Raw genomic sequence first — 20,634 nt, 5'->3', positions numbered from 1 at the left:
GAATAACCTGAATTACCCCTGCCCCATCTGCATCCCTGACTTCTCAACTGACATCTTGCTTCTCTGAAGATCTTCATCCCGGTATTTTAAATACCCAGAAACTGCTCCCCAGTGAACTGTCCTCCAGGAGAATATAAGGCAGGTCACAACCTGAAGCCTTCCCTGCCCCCACCCTCTTACACACACCCCTTGTCCTTTTTTTTTTTTTTTTTTGAGACAATCTCGCCTGTCGCCCAGGCTGGAATGCAGTGGCACTATCTTGGCTCACTGCAATCTCTGCTTCCCAGGTTTAAGCAATTCTCCGGCCTCAGCCTCCCAAGTACCTGGGATCACAGTCACAAACCACCACACCCAGCTAATTTTTGTACTTTTAGTAGAGACAGGGTTTTGCTATGTTGGCCAGGCTGGTCTTAAACTCCTGGCCTCGAGTGATCCACCCACCTCAGCTTCCCAAAGTGTTGGGATTACAGGTGTGAGCCCTCTCTCTCAGCCACTGCTTGTTCTTCAGAGCTCTGCAGCTCTGCCCAGAACGGTCCTTCCCACTGGCCCCACCTGGACAGCACCTGTGGCTCTGGCACAACCCCTCCCAAGTCACCTCCCTGAAGGTCAGCTCTCTGCAGTGTCCTGAGGACAGTGAGACCCGCCCTCCTGTCATGCAGTACTTTGGACACACTCCTATCTGGTACTGCCACAATGAATAGAGATAGTTTCCAGGCCTGCTGCCTATACTGAGCTGCCTTTACAGAGCAGCCACCATCTTTACCTCCAGATTCCAGAGCTGCAGGCAGAGCCGGGGCACCAGACATGCAGTGGCCAGGACCACTCCCTCTGACCCACCTTGCCCGCTGCCTTCCACCCACAGATGCTCCCTCCACAGGAGCCACTGAGATATCCTCCAAACACTCTCAGTCCAGGGAGTCAAATGAAAATAAAAAGAGGTACTTCCATGGGCAGCTTAATGGCGTGCCCCAGCTGGCTGCAACTCTATCAATAGTCACATCACACGTGACATAACAGGAAGACAGGTGGATTCTCCGCACACACTCCACACTGAGTGACGTCTACTGTGTGCAGTACTATCAGCTCCCACGTCTGAGTATTCAAAACATCTTTCAGAAATAGACCAGAAGTATTATTTTAAAAAATAAAAATAAAAAACATCTTTATTATGATTATTTTCATCAGAAATAAGCCACCTAATACCTGTGAGGCTCTAAAGTTCAGTGGTCTTTTTTTTTTTTGAGACGGAGTCTCGCTCTGTCGCCCAGGCTGGAGTGCAGCGGCACAATCTTGGCTGACTGCAACCTCCGCCTCCTGGATTCAAGCCATTCTCCTGCCTCAGCCTCCCCAGTAGCTGCGACTACAGGCACCCGCCACCACGACCAGCTAGTTTTCGTATTTTTAGTAGAGATGGGGTTTCATCATATTGGCCAGGCTGGTCTCAAACTCCTGACCTCGTGATCCACCCACCTCGGCCTCCCAAAGTGCTGGAATTATAGGCGTGAGTCACCACACCCGGCCTAAGTTCAGTGTTCTTTTACATATGTGAGCTCTTTATATAGCTGAGAATGTGTACTCTTTCAATAAACCGAAAAAATTAGTCCATAAAATGTTAGGAGTCTGGCCAGAAGGCCACAAGAAGCCACTGTTGGACAGTCCTGGCCACTGGCACAATCCACACCCAACTTTCAAACCCACCCAGCGGCTCTGGGCCCAGGGAGGAGCCTCCTAGACTGCAGAAAGCACCTCATCTGTGAGGACATATTTGGATAGGACAAGTCAGACATTTGGAATTTTTACTTAACATTTATTTCACAACTATCTCAAGTGCTAAGCAACTGAGAAGTAGTCATTTTAATGTACTCTTTCATCAATAAGCATTAAATAAGTCTGCTCAAAACACTCAAGCCCTACAAACTGTCCCTATGAAAAATGTGGCAAGAAAAAATAACAAAAACAAATGAGTAGCCTTTTCACATACAGAAAGGTGTTTAGCGATCCAAACTCAGAGAAAAACAGTCCTTTCGGCAGATGAACAAATAGTTTCCTCTGTGAGTGACACATTCTGGGATATTTGAATTGCCAAATATAACTCATAATGACAACCACCAAGGAAGCAAAGCCTAATGGAAAAGCCCCAGGATGGCAACCAGGAGCCCCAGTTCTGGTCCCAGGACGGCCTCTGGCTGTGTGCTCCATCAACGTGCTGACCAAGCCTGGCCCACTTGCTTCATCACAGGAAGGAATATCTATTGCCACCCATACCACTCCGAAATGTCTTGAGGACCAAAGATGAGAGGTGGAAGTGCTTTGGAAAGTGCACCTTCTACAAATCCAAGTCAGCATTATTATTAGCTCAAAGATGACCCAGAAAAGAGGATTACAGAATATCACAGGTGAGAGGGAGCTTAGCGATGGAATGATTCAGTTCTTAATCTGGGTTCAGGCCTATGAAGCTGTCCCCCTTCATGGGAAGGGGTCACAGTTGCTATCAGATTTGCAAAAGGTGAAGGTCCTCTAAGTTCTTCCATTTACAAATGTGAAAACTGAGACCCGGAGTTCTGTGTTGATTGTCCCAGACCTCAGGGTTAGTCAGGAAAAGGCTGGACAAGACCCCAAGGCTCCTAGTCTCCATCCATGCTCCTCCCCCTCTGTTATCCCATATTCTTGGGAGGAAAAATAATCATATAAATTTTATCTGGCCACAGAAAACATTCTATAAACCACCACACATGCACTTTCCAAAGGTACAGCAAAATCTCTAGCCTTACGTATCGTTTTTTTGTGTTTTTTTTTTTTTTTTTTTTTTTTTGAGACGGAGTCTCACTCTGTCGCCCAGGCTGGAGTGCAGTGGCCAGATCTCAGCTCACTGCAAGCTCCGCCTCCCGGGTTCACGCCATTCTCCTGCCTCAGCCTCCCGAGTAGCTGGGACTACAGGCGCCCGTCACCTCGCCCGGCTAGTTTTTTGTACTTTTCAGTAGAGACGGGGTTTCACCGTATTAACCAGGATGGTCTCGATCTCCTGACCTCGTGATTCGCCCGTCTCGGCCTCCCAAAGTGCTGGGATTACAGGCTTGAGCCACCGCGCCCGGCCACGTATCGTTTTTAAGGTTTCTTGAGAGATCTTTGATAACTGAAACATCATTTTATTATTTCTTTTCTTTTTCTTTTTCTTTTTTTTTTTTGAGACAGAGTCTTACTCTGCCTTCCAGGCTGGAGTGCAGTGGCGCAATCTCGGCTCACTGCAGCCTCTGCCTCCTGGGTTCTAGTGATTCTCCTGCCTCAGCCTCCTGAGTAGCTAGGATTATAGGCGCCTGCCACCGTGCCCGACTATTTTTGTATTTTTAGCAGAGACGGGGTTTCACCATATTGGCCAAGCTGGTCTCGAACTCCTGACCTCAAGTGATCCTCCCGCCTCAGCCTCCCACAGTACTGGGATTACAGGCGTGAGAACTGCGCCCAGCCCCATTTTATTATTTCTATATTCTCATTTCTGTCTAGTTCAGTGCCTGAAGTCAAGAAACATGTAAATGATTTTTTAAGGATTGAAAATACGCCGGGTGTGGTGGCTCACACCTGTAATCCTAGCACTCTGGGAACCCGAGATGGGAGGAGCACTTGAGGCCAGGGGTTTGAGACCAGCCTGGCAAAGATGGCAAAAATCCCAACTCTATTTAAAAATACATATATATATATATATTTCTTTTTTTTTTTTTTTCCTAATTGAAAATTAAAAAGACCCGCCAGACGCGGTGGCTCACGCCAGTAATCCCAGCACTCTAGGAGGCCGAGGCGGGTGGATTACAAAGGTCAGGAGATCGAGACCATCTTGGCTAACACGGTGAAACCCCATCTCTACTAAAAATACAAGAAATTAGCCAGGCATGGCGGCGGGCGCCTATAGTTCCAGCTACCTGGGAGGCTGAGGCAGGAGAATGGCGTGAACCCAGGAGGTGGAGCTTGCAGTGAGCCGAGATCAGGCCACTGCACTCTAGCCTGGGTGACAAAGCAAGTCTCCATCTCAAAAAAAAAAAAAAAGAAAAGAAAAAAGACCTTATTCTAGGAAACAAGAAAGACTCTATGATGCTTTAAGTTTTATTAAGCAAACAGATGAACATGCAATTATGGGAATAAACATAATTCAATAGGTAACTTAAGGAAAGATGGTTTTTAATTGTTTTATGTGTGTTTTTCATCAAAATGTCAAAACTTGTGCTCTTTGGTGGCCACTATCCCTCAAGTAGTTACCCTTGGAACTGCAGAGATACCAAAAAATGATGCATTGTGCAGAATAATTTGAGAATTCTTTGAAGCCTGTCTCCAGTCCACAGACAGAGCATACTTATCTGAATACTAAAATTCTGCAGAAATTCCTACAAAACTAACCCAAGAACCACCACTGGGACGCATCTGGAGTCTATCTGGGGCAAGGACGAATGATACTTTCTGGTATGTGAGGGATCAGTGCCCTGGCCATAAGGAAAGACTCTACCTGTGGAATGCAAACTGACTTCGTAACTAAGGCATTGCTGCACTGCCCTCAGGTATGCAACTACCATTCCAAACAACCTAACTGGAAAAAAACTAAGCCAGCACTATCGCTCACATGAATGTGGTCATTAATCGCATAATCTGCAGGGTGGCCTCCACAAAGCTGCCATTATAATCTGATGGCAGATAAAGCAGGCCCGAGTCAGCTGGGCCTGATGAAGGTGGTCAGAGAGCATCTGGTAAATGCCACTGCAAACTCTAAACATAAGGTGCCATCACTATTATTAAAGAAACCTTTCGATCTGTTTGACATTCCACAACATCCGGAATCATCCACTGATAACCCCTTCAGAATCAGGAAGCCAGAGCATGGCGCCCTTAACACAGCATGGACTTTCAAGGTATAAAGAAACAAAAGGCAAGGACATTTGCGCGAGGCCAAGGTGGGCAGATCACTTGAGGTCAGGAGTTCCAGATCAGCCTGGCCAACATGGCGAAACCCCATCTCTATTAAAAATACAAAAACTAGCTAGGCAAGGTGGCAGGCACCTGTAATCCCAGCTACTGAGGAGGCTGAGGCAGAGGAATCGTATGAACCCGGGAGGCGGAGACTCTGTCTCAAAAAATAGAAAAAAAAAAAAAAGCAAGGACAAATGCCCTTCTGCTCCCACTCCAGAAATGCCTGGCCATCAGAGATGTGGATGGGTACCCAGGATTAGGGAAAAGTCAACGTTATCTCCCTGCAGAATGCTATGTTGGAAACCCAGATTTTTTTTTTTAATATATGCATACTTTTAGATTATTTATTTTTAGACAGAGTCTCTGTCACCCAGGCGAGAGTGCAGTGGCATGATCTCAGCTCACTGCAACTTCCATCTCCCGGGTTCAAGCAATTATCATGCCACAGCCTCCCAAGTAGCTGAGATTACACATGTGCACCACCACGCCAGATTAATTTTTTTTTTTTTTTTGAGACGGAGTTTTGCTCTTGTTGCCTAGGCTGGAGTGCAACAGCCCGATCTCGGCTCACCGCAACCTCTGCCTCCTGGTTTCAAGCAATTCTCCTTCCTCAGCCTCCTGAGTAGCTGGGATTACACATGTGAGCACCACCACGCCCGGCTAATTTTGTATTTTTAGTAGACATGGGGTTTCACCAGGTTGGCCAGGCTGGTCTCTTAAGTTCTGACCTCAGGTGATCTGCCCGCCTTGGCCTTCCAAAGTGCTGGGATCCCAGGCGTGAGCCACCCCACCCAGCCTAGCTTATTTAAATATCACATCACAACTTCATATACATTTGAGATTAAAAGTAATAAAGTTCCAAGTCCCAAAGCAGCACGAGCTAAGGATACCATTTCCATTCAAACGAGTTGTTATTCTTCTCCCAAAAAGTGGATAGAGTGCAGACCTAATCACCCATCTACTTCTCTGTGTCATGTTACTTTCCCAAGTAATAAATATCATCAGCCTAATGGCCACTTTCCTTAAAGCTTTAAGACTATTGTCAAAAGAAAAACACACCACACACCACAGAAATGTTTTTGATGTAGTGGCTTCATATCTCTTTTTTTTTTTTTTTTTTTTTGAGACAGAGTCTCGCTCTGTCCCCCAGGCTGGAGTGCAGTGGCACGATCTCGGCTCACTGCAAGCTCCGTCTCCTGGGTTCAGGCCATTCTCCTGCCTCAGCCTCCCGAGTAGCTGGGACTATAGGCGCCCGCCACCGCACCCGGCTAATTTTTTGTATTTTTAGTAGAGACGGGGTTTCACCGTGGTCTCGATCTCCTGACCTTGTGATCCGCCCGCCTCGGCCTCCCAAAGTGCTGGGATTACAGGCGTGAGTCACCGCGCCCGGCCGTGGCTTCATATCTCAACTAGCATAACCTCACCAAGGAGGCTGCCAAACTCTAGAATTAAGTTTAGGTCCACACAAGTGAAAGTTTTCCAGGTGAATCAAGAGAGATCCAAGCTGCACTGGCACAGCTTCAATGTCTCTACGAGGAGGCTGCATGCAGGCCGGCTCATGAATCAAGCGGAATGACAACATCTTGGGCAAGAACAGGAGGGCTGGTATTCAACACTGCCCACCTGGTCAGCTCCCTTGCCCTGGGCTCCAACCTGGCAATCCCAGGAGGGTTAAAGCAGAACTTCAGCACATGGGAATAACTGCAGAGGGAGGCACTGAAAAGGAGGGAAGGAAGAAGGTGTGAGCTCACCGTCTGCAGCTGAGGTTCAAACTCTTTGAGCTGGTCTCTTGCTTTTCATCAAGACAGCAAGGCAGTATTTGGTGAACAGTGTACCAAGTAGCCCTGGAGACTCTGAGCAGCCTACTCCCTTAACCACAAAAACACGGGACAGGCAGGGGTAAAACGAGAAGACAGGATCCAGGAATGGTGCACGCACCCAGTCAAAGGCCACCTTCCCTCAGCCACCCAAGCTGAGAGTGGCATCCCCAGGTCCTGTTAAGCCTCAAAGCTGCAGCCGTGTGGGCCCCAAGGCAATAGCACAGCTTGCTCCTCTGACCAACCAACTCCTTCTGAAAAGAAAATCGACTTTCTCTGATGGAGTCCAAACCCATTGAATCAATGAAATTCAACAGGAGCAGCAGTCACTACCTCTCCAATCGCGGACCTCTCAGGATGCCTGGTCAGGCTTAAAAGCCCCTAGAGGAGTTAGGGAGTTCGGATTTCTGATTCAGTGAGTCTGGGGAAACTCCGACGAGGGTCACAAGGGCAAACCTCCCCAGCCTCTCCTGCTTGGCCCCAGCCCTAGGACGAGCTGCGGTAAGGGCTTTGCTCCCCCCGCCCTCCCCAGACACACACACACACACAGAGCCGGGACGGGGAGGGTGGGAAGGAAGGAAATGGAGGCCGCTCATCAAAGCGCCCCAAATCAGCGCATCCGCGTGTGTCCTGCGTCGCCCCCAAGGCCACCCCAGGACCAAGCCCTGCCCTCTCACCGGAGCGTCCCAGCCACGCCTCCCCTTCAGCGCTGCTCCGGCAGCCTCGCCTAACCTCTGCACGCCTCGGATTCCCAGCTTCCTCGCAAATCGCGTCCCTCCAAAAGTCGCCCTAGCGCCTTCTGCAGCTGTCTACACCTCCCCCACTCCATTAGCAGCCCTTAACCCCCGACGGCCTGCCCCTGCACTTCTCTCTTCGGCAGGCCCCGGACCCCGGAAAACTACCCTGCTCCCACAGCGCCGCCCCCATGGGCCCCCGCCCCTTCCCGGAGCCGACCCCACTCGCCCTCGTCCTCCCCAAGATGTCTTCTCCGGGCGCCCCCGGGGCCCCGAGCACTCGCCCCCTCCCACGGAGACAGGAAGTTCCGCGCGGCCCGACCCGCTTCCCTCAGGGCGCGGAGCTCGGCGCGGCGGCCCTAAAAGGGCGCGGGCCCGGCCGCCGACCAGCGCCCCCGCGTCCCGCCCGCGGCGCCCCAACCGTCGCAGCGACCCCTCACCTCGGCGGCCACTCACCTCCCAATCCGCCGCACACTCCGCTCAGGCTGCGACGGCGTCTCCAGCCCCGGCTCCGTCCCGGCTCCCGCTCCCGCTGTTGCTCCGGCAGCGCTGCCCAGCCCTGCCCAGACCCCCCGCGACCGCTTCTGCCGCCAGCCGCGACCGCACCGCCCTCGCCTCTCCCTCTGGGCTCTGCCCATTGGCTGCCGGACACAGAGCCCCGCCCCACAGCCTCCCCGGCGCCCCCGATTGGGCCAACTGAGTAGAGCGGCGGCTCAACCCCTGTGAGCACGAGGGAACGTCCCAGGACGCGTATTGGTGACTTCTCCTGTCAATCAAAGGGGTGCCTACTTAATGGACTGCGAGGTTGGCGCAGGTTACTCTCCCAAAGCAGTTTGCCGGTGGTGGTCCCTGGGACTGGCTTCCCAGGGCCGGAGTTTTGCGGTTTCATCGGCACCCAGAGGTGGAGGGCGCGGCAGGGCAGCGCCGCACCTGACCGGAAGTTCAGGAAACGTAATCCTACAGTCTATCATAAAGTTTCCTCTCCCAAGGGACTCAGAGAAGCTAATGTCATTAGGAGCTCCTCCGACTTGCGCCATAAGCGTCATTCCACGTGGACCCGCTTAAAAGGTGGGGGGTGGGAGGGCGGATGTTGCTGCTCTCTCTAATAAAATACATTTGGATGACAAGGCACCAGGCAAAGTACACGCATTCTTTCCAATTCTCACAATCACCTTGCATGATAGGGTATTAGCCCCGTTCTGCAGAGGGAGATACTCCTGAAGGAAAATGGAGAGCACGTCCTGAGCACTGTCCTAAGCGCTGTCCAAGCACTGCTTCATGTCATCCAGGCGGAGAGGATGGTGAGAGGACCCCCAGGTGAGGGGTTAGCCAGGTAACTTGCTGGGGGTGATGTGGAGTAAAGAAAGTAAATGGCAGAGACAGGATTAGAAACCCAGGTCAGCCCAACCCTTGAGAATAATAATGATGACTGTGTAGCAATATGGGAAAATGCTTAAACTAAAATGTTAAAAGAAAAAGCCAGATACAGCCAGGCATGGTGATATGCACCTGGAATCCCAGCTACTTGGGACGCTGAGGCAGGAGGATCACTTCAGCCTAGGAGTTTGAGGCCAACCTGGGCCGCATAGCAAGACCCAGTTCTCTAAAAAGTGAAATAAAAGAAAATAATAGTAAAAGGAAAAGCTAGATACAAAATGGTAGAAACTGTAGAATTGCTGCTACATATAGATAGGGACGAGAAATGAGTCCACAAAAAAATCTAGTGATTGTTTACTTTCTAGATTGCTCTGTGGCATTGTCCTTATGACAATAATTAAGAAAGAAATAAAAGAACTGGCCGGGCGCGGTGGCTCACGCCTGGAATCCCAGCACTTTGGGAGGCCGAGGTGGGTGGATCACGAGGTCAGGAGTTTGACACCAGCCTGGCCAACATAGTGAAAGCCCATCTCTACCAAAAATACAAAAAATTACCTGGGCGTGGTGGCAGGCGCCTGTAATCCCAGCTACTCGGGAGGCTGAGGCAGGAGAATCACTTGAACCCGAGAGGTGGAGGTTGCAGTGAGCCAAGATCGCGCCACTGCACTCCAGCCCTGGCCACAATGCGAGACTCCATCTCAAAAAAAAGAACCAACGTGCAGTGCCAGGACAAGCCATTGCCAAGAAGTCTCTCCTCATTCTCCAGGACTGAGCCAACAGGGACCTCTTTGTCACCCACGATACCTCTGGACCATTTGTATAGAACTCAGCCATCAGCTCTCAGCACCTTCATATCTGGGTAAATTCAGCTTATATCGCAATTCCATGCCCTATGAAAATACAGAGCCTCGGCCGGGCGCAGTGGCTCACGCCTGTAATCCTAGCACTTTGGGAGGCCGAGGCAGGTGGATCACGAGGTCAGGAGATCAAGACCATACTGGCTAACACAGTGAAACCCCGTCTCTACTAAAAACACAAAAAAATTAGCCGGGCGTGATGGCAGGCGCCTGTAGTCCCAGCTACTCGGGAGGCTGAGGCAGGAGAATGGTGGGAACCTGGGAGGCGGCGGAGCTTGCAGTGAGCGGAGATTGCGCCACTGCACTCCAGCCTGGGCGACAGAGCGAGACTCTGTCTCAGAAAAAAAAAGAAAGAAAGAAAAAGAAAATACAGAGCCTCTCCCCAGTTTTTTGGGGGTTTTTGTTTCGGTTTGAGACAGGCTGGAATGCAGTGGCACAATCATGGCTCACTGCAGCCTTGACCTCCTAGACTAAAGCTATCCGCCTGCCTCAGCCTCCCAAGTAGTGGCAACCACTGGTGTGCACCACCATGCCCAGCTAATTATTTTTTAAATTTTTGTAGAGACAGAATCTCGCCATGTTGCCTGGGTTGGTCTTGAACTCCTGGACTCAAGCAGTCCTCCTGCGTCATCCCCCCAAAGTGCTGGGATTACAGGCATGAGCCGCTGTATGCAGTCTCTCCCAAGGTTTCTGAACAAGTGTCTGTCATCAGGCCTCCTGCTTTTCCACACACTGCATGCTCACTGGCCTACTGGCCTCACCATCATCCCCTTATCCAGTTGCACAAATCCCCCTGCACTCCAAGCACTGCTGAGTCTAGCAGGGGTTCCTGGAGACTGGAAGCTGGAGAGAGGCATCAAGCCTGACAATGCCCAGCAACAAGACAGGATGCCTTGTGAGCCTTTTTGGCCACCTGGCCCCAGGAGTCACCACCTGGTCACGTGAGCCATGCCACACTCTGGCCACTTCACACGCCTTTGGTTTTCTTCATTCTCCCCCTCTTCTTTTCTCTCCTCCTCCTTCTCAAGACAAACACAACATTCCTTTCCTTGTCTTGCACCCAGCAGCTTGACATCATTACCTGAACTCTTTGGGCCTTATACCTTCTGTCCTGGCAGCTTATCAGGGTATTTTTCCAAAGATAGCTCCCCGTTGCCAGATGTGAGCACCCCAACTTTGTTCCCCACAAACATTTCACAACATTTCATCCAGCCTCCTCCTTCAGTCATACTCGAACAGGCCTGGAGCCCAATCCTGGCTCCACCCCTTTTTAGCCAAGGGGCCTTGGGCCAGTCACTGCAGCTCTCTGCACCTCTGCATCCCCTCTGTGACGTGGGGATTAGGAAGAGTGACAGGGTTGTGGTAAAGAGTCAAAGCATGGAGAGCTGTTCCGGGCACACAACTGTGAATGCTGTGTCTGAACGGTGGACTTGTGGCCATGCCTTGTCAGCTGCTCCTTCCTTCCCTCAGAATGTGACCATTGCCACCAAGTGCCTGGGACTGAGACTGACCGGCTTTAGTTTAGTCCTTTATTAACCATTTCCCACTAAGCAGCCTGGATAAACAGTCTGGGCTAAAACATACTTGCACAGAGAATATAATAGTCTCAAAAAAGTTAAAACACCAGATATAGTTGTACTGCTGAAAATACAGAGACATGTGTATTTCAGTGTGATAAGTACAGTGATTTATGGATTGTACAGTGATATATGAGTTTTAAGAAAAAAAATCAAAATCTGTTACAGACATTCACTCACTCAATAATTCCAATATTTAGAACGTGCCAGGCAGGGAAGGTGGCTTGGGGTGGACCTGGGTCCTGCTGATGTTCCCGGAAAGATTCGGCAAGGACATAGAGTTTAGAACAGAAGAGGGTGCAGTAGTATTGAAGACAGTACTGTTTACCTGAGCCAAGATGAGTGGAAGATTACAGAGAGCAAAGATCAGGAGGCAATAAATCCTCCTGTCCAGGAAGAGAGGAGGGTTCCACTTGGCTGGAGCATTGCAGGCACAAGGAGAAGCCAGGAAAACAAGGCAGTAAGACAGTCGAGCGGCAAGGAGGTCTGCGGCCCTGGCAAGTGACTTCACTACTCCAGCCCTCGGTTTTCCCTACTGTAAAATGGGGATAATCACAAAACCTAGTGATTGTTAGCTTAGGGAATCTGCAAGGATTTGTGAGTTCACTCTGCAATATTCAGGATGGGGCCTGGCACAGATCATTGTTCAGCGTGTTCAAGGGCCCCTAATTTTGTGAAAGTGTTTCAGGGTATATGCATTCTTTTTTTTTTTAACTGTGTCTGAAAGAAAAGCCTGGGCATGGTGGCTCACGCCTGAAATTCCAGTACTTTGGGAGGCCAACGCAGGAGTATCACTTGAGTTCAAGAGTTGGAGACCAGCCCGGGCAACATCATGAGACCTCTGGTCTCAAAAAAAATTAGACAGACGGGTGGTGCACACCTGTAGTCCCAGGTACTTGGGAGGCTGAGGTAGGAGGATCACTTGAGCCCAGGAGGTGGAGGCTGCAGTGAGCCAAGATCGCACCACTACACTCCAGCCTGGGCGACAGAGCAAGACCCGGTCTCAATAAATAAATAAATAAATAAATAAACGGAAAACAAACCTAAGAACACATGCTGTGCACCAATTGTTAATATTTTGGCCATATCAGAGCGTTAACTATAGCGGCTGGAGGAACACGTTTCTGGAAATACCTCCGAATGACTTGCTCCCCTGCCCAGTATGTGTAAAGATCTGAATTCCTTGTAAATGTGTCATTGATTAGGAGGCAATTACCCCAATCTTCCTGGCTTTGTTGTGTTTTGTTCCATTCTGGCCTGCACATGTCTGCTCACGTAAAATTGTACCAGCAAGTACAATGTTCCACTCCCGTCATGCCTGGCTGAAGCCTGCTCCCAGACAAAGGTAGGTATGGAACAGCATATGAACAGGGCTTCCCAAGTGGGCACTGCCCAGGTGCCCTGAATTGGGATCACTCCATGCATTTTTTTTTTTTTTTTTTTTTTTTTTTTGAGACGGAGTCTCACTCGGTCACCCAGGCTAGAGTGCAGTGGTGCGATCTCGGCTCACTGCAAGCTCCGCCTCCCGGGTTCACGCCATTCTCCTTCCTCAGTCTCCCAAGTAGCTGGGACTACAGGCCCGTACCACTACGCCTGGCTCATTTTTTGTATTTTTTTAGTAGAGACACGGTTTCACTGTGTTAGCCAGGATGGTCTCGATCTCCTAACCTCGTGATCCGCCCACCTTGGCCTCCCAAAGTGCTGGGATTACAGGCGTGAGCCACCGCGCCTGGCCATGGGATCACTCAACTTTCTACAAGTTCTTTAATTGGTGCTACTACTATCTTATTTTACTAAGCGTAAAAGCTCATTTGGAGGGTTTGGGTTTACACTGTTACCATTTGTACCAAAGTGGGCCAGTGTCAACAATTTCAAAGTAACTGTTTTAAAATTTGGAATGAAAACCTAACAATGTCCAGACTTTCTGTGATAAATTTTAAAGTATTTTCTACTCTGGGATGAAGACAGAAACTCTGGCAATAGTCCCTCCTTGAGTCCTTGCTATGCAGGAGGATGAGGAGGTCCCAGAAGCCAACAGATTCCATTCTGAATCCAGCCAATCATCTTACCCTTTGCCAGCTCCTAATTAGATAAATTAAAAGGCATCCTGCAGTTGTAAAACTAAATTTTTTAAAAGTTATTGGATGCAATTGCTGTGAATCCAGATTGCCTTAGTATAAAGTAAAATGAGGGCCGGGTGCGGTGGCTCAAGCCTGTAATCCCAGCACTTTGGGAGGCCGAGACGGGCAGATCACGAGGTCAGGAGATCAAGACCATCCTGGCTAACACGTTGAAACCCCATCTCTACTAAAAAATACAAAAAACTAGCCGGGCGAGGTGGCTGAGGCAGGAGAATGGCATAAACCTGGGAGGCGGAGCTTGCAGTGAGCTGAGGTCCGGCCACTGCACTCCAGCCTGGGCGACAGAGCGAGACTTCGTCTCAAAAAAAAAAAAGTAAAATGAGATACTGAGGCTACTTTTTAAAATACTGCAGCCTTCTCAAAATGTGAATGCATCAAAAAAGTAACATAGCCCTTGCTGGTTAACTTTATAGCAAATATTTTCTCTTTTTAAATTTTTTTTTATAAACCTTTTGCATTCCTAATTTTTAAAGTAATTTTACCATTTCTTTATACTTTTTTTTTTGGAGAGAGACAAGGTCTTGCTATGTTGCCCAGGCTGGATTCAAACTCCTAGGCTCAAGTGATCCTCCCACCTCAGCCCTCCTGAGTAGCTAGTGCCGCAGACAGGCACTACCGTGCTGAGAATTTTTATACTTTTTAAATGTGGGTACAAGATTACATATGGGCCTTGCATGCTATTTCTTTTTTTTTTTTTTCCTTTTTCTTTTGAGACAGGATCTTGCTTTGTCACGCAGACTGCAGTGCAGTGGTGTGATCATACTTGACTGCAGCCTCAGCCTCCCAAATAGCTAGGACTACAGGCATGTCCCACCACACCTGGCTAATGGTTTAAATATTTTTTGCAGAGATGGGGTCTCACTAGGTTGCCCAGACTAATCTTGAACTCCTGGTCTTAAGCGATCCTCCCACATCAGCTTTTTTTTTTTTTTTTTTTTTGAGACGGAGTCTTGCTCTGTCGCCCAGGCTGGAGTGCAGTGGCGCAATCTCTGGTCACTGCAAGCTCCGCCTCCCAGGTTCACACCATTCTCCTGCCTCAGCCTCCCAAGTAGCTGGGACTATAGGCGCCCACCAGCACGCCTGGCTAATTTTTTGTATTCTTTTTCTTTTTTTTTTTTTTTTTTAGTAGAGACGGGGTTTCACCATGTTAGCCAGGATGGTCTCGATCTCCTGACCTCGTGATCCACCCGCCTCGGCCTCCCAAAGTGCTGGGATTACAGGCGTGAGCCACTGTGCCCAGCCCCACATCAGCTTTTGAAAGTGCTAAGAGGCCAGGCGCGGTGGCTCACACCTGTAATCCCAGCACTTTGGGAGGCCGAGGCGGGCGGATCACAAGGTCAGGAGATCGAGACCACGGTGAAACCCCGTCTCTACTAAAAATACAAAAAATTAGCCGGGCGCGGTTGTGGGCGCCTGTAGTCCCAGCTACTCGGGAGGCTGAGGCAGGAGAATGGCGTGAACCCGGGAGGCGGAGCTTGCAGTGAGCCGAGATCGCGCCACTGCACTCCAGCCTGGGCGACAGAGCGAGACTCCGTCTCAAAAAAAAAAAAAAAAAAAAAAAGAAAGTGCTAAGATTGGCCAAACGCAGTGGCTCATGCCTGTAACCTCAGCACTCTGGGAGGTCAAGGCAGGCAGATCACTTGAGGTCAGGAGTTCGAGACAAGCCTGGACAATATGGCAAAACTGCATCTGTACTAAAAATACAAAAATTAGCTGGGTGTGGTGGTGGGTGCCTATAGTCCCAGCCACTTGGAAGGCTGAGGAATGAGAATCACTTAAACCCAGGAGGTGGAGGCTGCAGTGAGCTGAGCTCATGCCACTGCACTCTAGCCTGGGTGACAGAGTAAGACTCTGCCTGAAAAAAAAAAAAATTGCTGGATGCTGGGATTACAGGCATGAGCCATAACGCTCAGCCCTAAAACAAATATTAACTTGAAATTGTAAAATAACCTGTACATCAATACATACATTATACGATGTATACCGGCCAAGTGTGGTGGCTCACAAGCACTTTAGGAGGCCAAGGCAAGTGGATCACCTGATGTCAGGAGTTCAAGATTAGCCTCACCGACATGGTGAAACCCCATCTTTACTAAAAATACAAAAATTAGCCAAGCATGGTGGTGGGTGCCTGTAATCCCAGCTACTCAGGAGTCTGTAGCAGGAGAATCACTTGAATTCGGGAGATGGAGGTTGCAATGAGCTGAGCTCTTGCCACTGCACTCCAGCCTGGGCAACAGAATGAGACTCTGTCTTAAAAAACAAACAAACAAAAAAAAGTGCTGGGTGCTGAGATTACAAGCATGAGCCATGGCGCCCAGCCCTATAACAAATAAATGTTATTAACTTGAACTTGTAAAATAACCTGTACACCAATACATACATTGTAAATTGTGTACCAATAAAAATAAAATGCCTGCCAGGCACAGTGGCTCATGCCTGTAATCCCAGCACTTTTGGAGGCCTAGGAGGGGGCAGATCACTCGAGGTCAGGAGTTCAAGACCAGCCTTGAGGCCGAGCGCGGTGGCTCATGCCTGTAATCCCAGCACTTTGGGAGGTTGAGGTGGGTAGATCACAAGGTCAGGAGTTCAAGACCAGCCTTGCCAACATGGTGAAACCCCACCTGTACTAAAAATACAAGAAATTATCTGGGCATGATGGTGCATGCCTATAATCCCAGCTACTCGGGAGGCAGAGTTTGCAGTGAGCCGAGATCGCACCACTGCACTCCAGCCTGGGCGACAAGAGTGAAACTCCATCTCAAAAAAAAATACACAAACAGCAAGTTGTTCCATAAACCTGTGCCCAAGAGCTTAAAGGACATCCCCTCCCATCATCCTGGGACAAAGAGATGAATTGGAATCCCACCGCCCCCACGCCCCTGCCACACACACACATCCTTTATAAGCCACATGGCTATGGGCAAGCCACTCACTTCTCAGCTTCAATGTCCTCATCTGGACAGGGAGTGATAGCTCACCCCTGCTTCATGGGATGCTGCTGGAACTCAGTGCAGTCACATGGAGGAAGCGCTCAGTGTGCATGCCCGTCACGGCACACAGTAAGTACTGGCTCCACCAATGCTGGTTCCTGGCCTGGGCTGTCATGGCCCTAACCCAGAGCCGCCTCCTGGTCTGTGAAAGAGGAGAGCAAGCCACTGAGGTGCGTGGCAGCTCCCTCTCACCCACACTCCCTGCCCCGACGGGGGTGGAGCCAAGGGGTTCTGCCTCCCAGGAACGGACGTGTCTCTGGGGAGCTGACTTTCGGCTCCAGCTAGCACCCAGCCCACCGGCATTATCACCCACAGAAGAATGAGGCCCCATCTCCCCATCCTGCAGGGCGGCACCTGCTGCCTGCATTCCACTCCCACAGCGCTCTGCACCTCCCAGCCTCCATTCCCACCCCCACCTGTCTCCCTGTCCCCCATTCTTCTGCTGAGCCTCCAACAGGGTCTGAGACCCATGGGAACCCATACTCCAATCCAGGCAGCCCCGCTGGAGGCAGGGGGTGGGTGAGGCCAACTCTGCCTCAAGTTCTCTTCTCTCTGGGTCTGGGCCACAGATGGCGGGTCCAAGCTGGCATGGGTGACTGATGGTTGTAAGTTGTTGTAAGTCGTCTGTCTGGCCCAGAACTGCGCACAGCACGAGGCAGATGCTGGAAGTGTGCGAGGAAGGAATCTTCCCTTTCCCCCGGAGGTGCATGAAGAAAGGAGAGCCCACCACATGGGCAGTCAGAAGGTGGACAGGCCTGGAGGGTGGTTTCACCTTACAGCTCAGTATGGGGCAGGGAGTGGGTGGGTGGGAGACAGGGCAGGGGGCAGCCGTGTGGAGCATTTGGGACCACAGAACATCTAAGCCAGAGGACCCCCAAAGGTGAGTCCTAGCCTCTTCTAAGGTGAGGAAGCTGAGGCCCAGGGAAGTCAGGCGAGTGGCCCAAAGTCTGCCAGCCATTAGGAGTCAGAGACCCCCCCTCAAATCAAACTCAGGCCTTCTGGCTCCTGCTCCAGTATTCTTTCTTTTTTCTTTTTTTTTTTTTTTTTTTGAGACAGAGTCTCTCCCTGTCACCCAGGCTAGAGTGCAGTGGCGCAATCTCAGCTCACTGCAACCTCTACCTCCTGGATTCAAGCAATTCTCCTGCTTCAGCCTCCTGGGTAGCTGGGATTACAGGTGCCTGCCACCACGCCTGGCTCATTTTTTACATTTTTGGTAGAGACGGGGTTTCACCATGTTGGCCAGGCTGGTCTCGAACTCCTGACCTCAAGTGATCTGCCCACTTCAACCTCCCAAAGTGCTGGAATTACAGACTGAGCCACCACGCCGGGTTCTGCTCCAGTATTCTTTACCAACCCCATCTCTCCCTCTATTTAATTCAGTGGGTACATGACGTGAGCTACCATGCTGGGCATGAAGGAAAACTACTCCCCACCTTCAAGCAACTCGTGCTAGATAGTGCTAGATAGTGGCTTGCTCTCCTCTTTCACAGACCAGGAGGCGGCTCTGGGTTAGGGCCATGACAGCCCAGGCCAGGAACCAGCATTGGTAGAGCCAGTACTTACTGTGTGCCGTGACGGGCATGCACACTGAGCGCTTCCTCCATGTGACTGCACTGAGTTCCAGCAGCATCCCATGAAGCAGGGGTGAGCTATCACTCCCTGTCCAGATGAGGACATTGAAGCTGAGAAGTGAGTGGCTTGCCCATAGCCATGTGGCTTATAAAGGATGTGTGTGTGTGGCAGGGGCGTGGGGGCGGTGGGATTCCAATTCATCTCTTTGTCCCAGGATGATGGGAGGGGATGTCCTTTAAGCTCTTGGGCACAGGTTTATGGAACAACTTGCTGTTTGTGTATTTTTTTTTGAGATGGAGTTTCACTCTTGTCGCCCAGGCTGGAGTGCAGTGGTGCGATCTCGGCTCACTGCAAACTCTGCCTCCCGAGTAGCTGGGATTATAGGCATGCACCATCATGCCCAGATAATTTCTTGTATTTTTAGTACAGGTGGGGTTTCACCATGTTGGCAAGGCTGGTCTTGAACTCCTGACCTTGTGATCTACCCACCTCAACCTCCCAAAGTGCTGGGATTACAGGCATGAGCCACCGCGCTCGGCCTCAAGGCTGGTCTTGAACTCCTGACCTCGAGTGATCTGCCCCCTCCTAGGCCTCCAAAAGTGCTGGGATTACAGGCATGAGCCACTGTGCCTGGCAGGCATTTTATTTTTATTGGTACACAATTTACAATGTATGTATTGGTGTACAGGTTATTTTACAAGTTCAAGTTAATAACATTTATTTGTTATAGGGCTGGGCGCCATGGCTCATGCTTGTAATCTCAGCACCCAGCACTTTTTTTTGTTTGTTTGTTTTTTAAGACAGAGTCTCATTCTGTTGCCCAGGCTGGAGTGCAGTGGCAAGAGCTCAGCTCATTGCAACCTCCATCTCCCGAATTCAAGTGATTCTCCTGCTACAGACTCCTGAGTAGCTGGGATTACAGGCACCCACCACCATGCTTGGCTAATTTTTGTATTTTTAGTAAAGATGGGGTTTCACCATGTCGGTGAGGCTAATCTTGAACTCCTGACATCAGGTGATCCACTTGCCTTGGCCTCCTAAAGTGCTTGTGAGCCACCACACTTGGCCGGTATACATCGTATAATGTATGTATTGATGTACAGGTTATTTTACAATTTCAAGTTAATATTTGTTTTAGGGCTGAGCGTTATGGCTCATGCCTGTAATCCCAGCATCCAGCAATTTTTTTTTTTTCAGGCAGAGTCTTACTCTGTCACCCAGGCTAGAGTGCAGTGGCATGAGCTCAGCTCACTGCAGCCTCCACCTCCTGGGTTTAAGTGATTCTCATTCCTCAGCCTTCCAAGTGGCTGGGACTATAGGCACCCACCACCACACCCAGCTAATTTTTGTATTTTTAGTACAGATGCAGTTTTGCCATATTGTCCAGGCTTGTCTCGAACTCCTGACCTCAAGTGATCTGCCTGCCTTGACCTCCCAGAGTGCTGAGGTTACAGGCATGAGCCACTGCGTTTGGCCAATCTTAGCACTTTCTTTTTTTTTTTTTTTTTTTTTTTTTTTTGAGACGGAGTCTCGCTCTGTCGCCCAGGCTGGAGTGGCATTAGCCTCTGGGTGGCATTAGGTGTGGGACAGCAGGCCCAGGTCCCCTCCTGCCGCTCCTCCAGCAGGCTCTGAACACACCCTTCCTGTTGTGACAATTCTATTCTCTGTGCAACTGGTTCCAGCCCCTGGCTCAGGTTTCAGATTGCAGCACGTGCACTCATTAAGGCTGATGGCAGTATCATGTGGGCACCGGGGAGAGCCTGCCTGCCTGCCAAGCCTGGCCTGGGTTAATTACAGGTCACAGCATTCCTGCTGTGTGCCCAGACAGTGGGCAGCCAGGCTAGGACCAGGCCTGTGACACAGCCACCCACCACTCATTTGCACAGCTGGTGGGTTAGTCAATTGCCCATGGGGGCAGACCCTGTACTGGGCATGCAGGGAGGGTCCCAGTGACTGCCACCCAACTAATTCCCTCCACAGTGGCCGGCCGCATGCTCAGTGTTTTATACACGGCACCTCAGGTTTCCTCACAATCTCCCCACTTTGCAGTTAGGGAAACTGAGACTCAGAGGTAAAGGTCATGTAGCTCATGTGTGGCTTCAAAGCCACGCCCTTCTCACACCTATGAGCACTGGCCTTGGAGCCAGGCTGGATGTCTGCAGCATGTTTCCAGAGCTTGCTCTGTGATGCCCTTGCCCACTGAGCCCCCATGCCCTCTCCGTCTCTGTTCTTCGGTTCCTGCAGCTCCCACCACCTGCCAGCATGCCCATCTGGCAGATGGTGCTCCTTCCTGGAGATCCCTAAACGCAGCACCCCTTTTTGAGGAGCAAAGGCACCTCCATGACCTGCTGTCTTTGTCAAACTGCAGTTAGGTAGCTTTGCTTTTTTTTTTTTTTTTTTTTTTTTTTTTTTTTTTTTTTTTGAGACAGAGTCTCGCTCTGTCGCCCAGGCTGGAGTGCAGTGGCCGGATCTCAGCTCACTGTAAGCCACCTTTGAGGTTCACGCCATTCTCCTGCCTCAGCCTCCTGAGTAGCTGGGACTACAGGCGCCCACCACCTCGCCCGGCTAGTTTGTTTTTGTTTTTTTCAGTAGAGACAAGGTTTCACCGGGTTAGCC

General features: G+C 50.3%; 2 protein-coding genes across 7 annotated transcripts in view; both read right to left on the bottom strand.

Annotated features, from left to right (window-relative positions):
• Positions 1–8,087, bottom strand: part of PACSIN2 (protein kinase C and casein kinase substrate in neurons 2) — a 144,885-nt gene extending 136,798 nt beyond the window's left edge. For 4 of the 6 annotated variants that reach the window (XM_074003593.1, XM_074003599.1, XM_005567083.4 and 1 more), the window contains exon 1: positions 7,958–8,087. The gene's annotated coding sequence lies outside the window, so the exon portion shown is untranslated. Of the gene's footprint in view, positions 1–6,701; positions 7,417–7,957 lie in introns of those variants that run through there. The other 2 variants (XM_065522037.1, XM_074003598.1) reach the window with 1 other exon arrangement.
• TTLL12 (tubulin tyrosine ligase like 12) overlaps positions 1–20,634 on the bottom strand; it is a 233,898-nt gene that overhangs the window by 49,336 nt on the left and 163,928 nt on the right. The gene's annotated exons all lie outside the window — the stretch shown is intronic.

Source organism: Macaca fascicularis, chromosome 10 (assembly GCF_037993035.2).
Source record: "Macaca fascicularis isolate 582-1 chromosome 10, T2T-MFA8v1.1".
Classification (NCBI taxonomy): Eukaryota; Metazoa; Chordata; class Mammalia; order Primates; family Cercopithecidae; genus Macaca; species Macaca fascicularis.
Note: the sequence above shows the minus strand (reverse complement) of the source record. Positions and strands in the feature narration are given on the sequence as shown.